This window comes from Pteropus alecto, unplaced genomic scaffold (assembly GCF_000325575.1).
Source record: "Pteropus alecto unplaced genomic scaffold, ASM32557v1 scaffold75, whole genome shotgun sequence".
Classification (NCBI taxonomy): domain Eukaryota; kingdom Metazoa; phylum Chordata; class Mammalia; order Chiroptera; family Pteropodidae; genus Pteropus; species Pteropus alecto.
This window is the reverse complement of record NW_006440638.1, coordinates 11,791,966-11,797,321: the sequence shown is the minus strand read 5'-3', so window position 1 is coordinate 11,797,321 and position 5,356 is coordinate 11,791,966.

The following is a 5,356-nucleotide window of genomic DNA, read 5'->3' as shown; positions in this document are numbered from 1 at the left end:
GGAATCATCCAAAGTCACATAATGTTGGAGTGAGCTCTCAGCCCACACATGGTGGTGTCCATGTTGAACAGCAGAAGAGACATAGCCCAGGTGAATGGAACAACTCTGCCAGGTCACTAGAGCTTCTTGATGGTAGAGCCCTGATGAGGCATCAGGTCTTCTGATTTCAGGGTTCTTAATACTGGATCTTAATAAAGTTAAGCAGCATTATTATTATTATTATTATTATTATTATTATTATTATTATTCCTATCAGTCTTGAGAACAATCTTAGCCACATACTAGGTACTTGAAAACACAAATATGGGATTGAATCACACAGTTCCTCCTTTCCACAAAACGCTTTCTAGGTATGAGCCAACATGGTGTATTATAGCATGTTATATTTTCTCTTAATTAGAACTACAGTTCATGAAGTTCACTAAAGAGTCCATTCCCCAGGAGAGAGAAAGGTTGCAAAGGCATTGCAGAGTAAACACTTTGGAGGGAACAAATCTTATTTTAACAAGCTTTTTTTTTTTTTTTGGTTAAACAGAGGTAGGGAGAAGGTAGAGGTAAAATAAGAGACTTTAGAAAAAATCTTTCAGGTCAGACTAGCTTTTTCTGGAAGGTGATTAAGCCCTGTGATAAGTATCTCACCACTGTCAAGCATTTTGCTCTAACCCAATAAACTGGATCTTTTTCCTGCCAAATGGAGACATAAAATAAGCATAATATCTTAAGGATGTTTCAAGTAAATTGGCTGCAATTGTACTGTTTAAAATGGTCTAATACTCTTCAGTCATAGCTGTTTTCATCCATCACAGTTCCTATTACACGGTACGGTTTGATGAGGTTTAGAATAAGTGGGAATTTGCTGAAAAGTCAAACAATGATTTTGTTCTTAAAACAAGGTAACATTTACATAATAAGATGAAATAAAATGTTTCTCTTAATGACTTTAAAGAAACAATTGACTAAAGAAATGACTGTGACTCCAAATTAATTGAAGGCAAAATTATTTCAGTAAAAGAATGGCAGCGGATGCTAGTAACATCTCTCCACATTGTTCCCTGTTATTACAGTTGCTGTCTACTAATAGATGGGCAGGCACCTCTGGGTCGCTAATGGCCTATGTAGAAATAAGTGGATGTCAAAACAACATGAACCATCTGAATGAAAAGTTAAAAGTGAAATTAGTGAAGTTTTAATAGATGTCTAGATATACAATTTCTAACATCAAATAGGCATATCATGGGTTAGCAAACTTTTTTCTGTAAATGGCCATAAAGTATTTATTTTAGATTTTGTGGACAACTACTAAACTCATCTGTCACAGCATGAAAGAAGGCATAGACAATGCACAGACAAAAGGACAGGGCTGTATACCAATATAATTTACTTATAAAATTATTTATAAAAAGAAGCAATAGGCTAGATTTGGTATGTGAGCCATAGTTTGCTGACCTCTGATATAGATGACAGATTATCTTGCTTTCATATGAGAAGTTGGCACTTAGTTGCATGTGTGAGAGAAAAGATGCATATTATAGAATATTTTTCTAAAAAAGTGGCTCAATTAAGAGGTCACAGCTCAAATGTCTACAGAATGAAAACTTTCAGTCACATGAGAGAAGTGAGTGTGATAAGAAGTTTAGAAGTGGTGATAATGTAGCTAAGCAGAAAGAACCTGTCCCCCAATATAAAGGGACCCAGTTACTCAGCTGTACCTGATTCTCACCATGTGAAAATGTCCAGTAAATCCATCTCTTCTAAAAGTTTAATTTCTCTATTTTTTAATTTCTCTATTTTTAAACATTATAAAATAATTGAAAAACTTTGAGAAAACATTTAGACAAAACAGAAAAAACCTCAAGACATCCAGAAAAGTATTAGTAAGCACAGAGTAGATTCTCAATTAATGTATATCCTAAGGAAAAAGGAGAGAGAATGGGGAAAGGAGGAAGGAATGGACACAGAGAAGCTGAGAGAAAAGGAAGAAAGAGGAAAAAGCAGAAAAAAAAAATGAAAAAGAGACAAATGACCAAACCATTCCTTAAACTATCAGTTTTCAAACTCTGAGCAAGAGGCTACATCCCAGTCATTCATATTTGATCCAGCACTAGCCTGATGACATAGTGTGTATTAGAAGAGAGGAGATGTTTTATATTTATTTAACCAAAATAAAGTGCTATTTTCAACATAATAGAAATAAAGTATAGTGAAAACCAAAACCTTGAAGGGAGAAATCTCAATTTTTATTCATGCCTCGCATTGCTGGATACACTGCATTGTTCAACTTTAACTTCATCACATGTGTTGTAGCATTATCTCCCTCACCATACATGAGATCATTCAGGAGCTTTGTGAAAATGCCAGACACAGTCTCAGAGCCCAGAGATTCTGATTTAATGAGTCCAATGTGAAGCCCAGGCCTTGAAAATTTTTTAATGCACCCCATGTTATTCTATAGCACAGCCAAGGCAGAGAACCACTAATCTAAACATTAAGAACATATGTGGTGTTAGGATGGTATTTAGATCTATGAAAAGTAAACAATGTAGAATTGCTTCAGATTGTCATTCACTGATGTCTCCAGTAAAGTATACGTTGTTGAATTGAGTCATCCAGCAAGGTCAACAGTTGACACTTCCAGACCGTACTTCCCAAAAGTACCATCTGACCTATATCTTAGCTCAAGGGTTGGCAAACTATAGCCCACTGCCTGCTTTTGTATGGCCAGTGAGTTGAGAATGTATTTTACATATTTAAATGGTTGAAAAAAGTTTTTAAAGAATGTTAATGACATGTCAAAATTATAAGAAATTTTAATTCTAATGTCTAGAAATAAAGTTTTAGTGGAACTCTGCCATGCCCATTTATTTACATATAGTGTATGATTACTTCCACCCTATAATGGCAAAGTTAAACAATTGCAACAGGGACTGTGTGGCCTGCAAAACCCAAAATATTTATTATCTGACCATTTATAGAAAACCTTTGCCAACCCATGTCTTGAAGAGTGTAGGGCCTTTTATTTGCAAAAACTAATAAATATAATGAACAACTCAATAGGTTATCCCAACAAATATTTATTTTCTCCTCACATCATAGGCTCCTTTCATGTAGCACTGAGATTCTTAACTCTATTGTGCCTAAAACTCTTAGGGCAGTCTGGTGAAATGTGTCAAAACTTTTCCAGGATAATAGTTTTAAAATGCATAAAATAAAATACATAGGATTTATAGAAAATTATATTACAATTCAGTAATAAAAATATTTTTTAAATGTGACATAGTAATATATGTGCCTTTTTATTAAAGCATTAAATAACAAATTCTAACAGCAGGTTTAATAACTACCATAATTTTAAAGCAGTGTTGACTGTAAAAATTTTTTAAATATATGCAACAACTATAACGTGATTTGAAAGATCTGTGATTTCTCCAGGTGACAAAGTCATAGGTAGTGCTTAAATCATTGTGGACATTTGCTTACATTTGTAACAAAGTGGGATGCTAAATTTAAGTTAGAGTTTTATGAAAATAGAGATGTAATGTTTTTCTAACCAAGCTCATGGACTCCTTGAATTTTATCCGTAGACCAAAGACCCATGGACTCAAGGCAAAAAATACTTGAGAGGCTCTGCCATTTCTGGACCCTTGGAACCTTCCATTTGAGCCTCTGCTTCCCACTAGCAGGCAGGGAAGAGAGGACCAACACAGAGGTCTGTTCTGGAAGTGTTAAGGGAAGTGATATAAAATACAACAGTTTACATTCCATTGAGCAAAGCTCTGCTTATGTACCCACCTAACTGAAGGGAGGCTGGGAAATGCAGTTCAGCTGTATGCCCAGAAAAAAAGAAGAGATCCACTTGGTGAACCCCCAGCTAATCTCCACCACAGCCTCCTCTCCAAAGCACTACAGAGAATACTTTTGGAAGCCTATGAGTCAGCTTGGGCTGCCATAACAAAATACCACAGACTGAGGGGCTTAAATAACAGAAATTTATTTTCTCACAGTTCTGGAGGCTGGAAATCCAAGATCAAAATACTGCCAATTTGATTTCTGGTGAGAGTCTACCTCCTAGCTTGTAGATAGTCACCATCTCACTGTGTCCCTCATGTGGCAAACAGAGAGAGTGAGCTCTCTGATGTCTCTTCTTCTAAGGATGCAAATCCTATAAGATCAGAGCCCTACTCTTATGATTTTATATAAATTTAATTACCCCTTATAGCCTCTATCTCCAAATGGAGTCACGCTGGGCATTAGTCTTTTAACAAATGAATTTTGGAAGAACACATTTTAGTCCAAAGTAGAAGCCATATTGAATTCTTCTTTAGAATTCAGCTTAGAGAAAATAGGATGTTTTGTACAGAGTCTTCCTGGTTGCTTGATCCCAATATGGTAAACAGCTCCACATTTTTCCATTTTTGTGTTTTATCCTGAAGCAACAGAGCATTACATTAATTGACTTGTCTTATTAATTCAATAAGTTGCTTCCAGGATGAAATGCTCAGCTTGTTTTTGGTCCTTTTAGGTTGTTGGGAGAAAGCTTCAAGGCTCAAATGGCTCTGTGGTTTTTCACAGTCACTGAAAATTTTTATGCACTGCTGAAGATTTGCCACATTTAGAATTACTATAAACTGCTAGTTTCTCATTACATTATAATTTAATTCACACTTTTTAGTATGATAAGAAATTATTAGGTAATTCACATATTGTAGTAGGATATTTGCTCACAGATAGTTAATACTGTGTTTAGCGTTTATTTTAAATGACATTGAATACAGTAAATTTGACAGCCCCAATTAAAGCCAAAGGAAATTCTCATGTGACAATCATAACTCTAGCCCAAAACGGTAAAATGTGGACTTTAATCAAGTACTTTTTGAAAATAAAATTGGAAAACCACTGAGTTATCAAGTAAAATCTTTCTATAATCATAGGGGAAAATGTAGATATTTAATTATCAAATCATTACATTACATGCCTTAAATTAACATAATGTTATATGTCAATTATATCTCAATAAGAACAGGGAGGAATCTAAGATGTTTAAGAAAATAAAATCTTACAGGAATTAAAATAAATCTTGATGATGACTTTTAAAGGACTTCCCAGACTTATATTGCTGGTTTTGTTTTTCCCAAAGTCCTTTGGTACAGCACCAGAACAGTACAGATGGATGCTTAATATGTTTTTTTAATGAGATTTATATTGATGATGATGAATATGATATTTTTGAAACCACGTGGGATAGTTATTAAAGCATGATAAGGGAGTGTTTTAAACTATTAGCAATTTAGACACTAATCTCTAGGACAATTTGAAATTTACATTATTATTACATATATGGCATTTTAAAGTAAAAGTA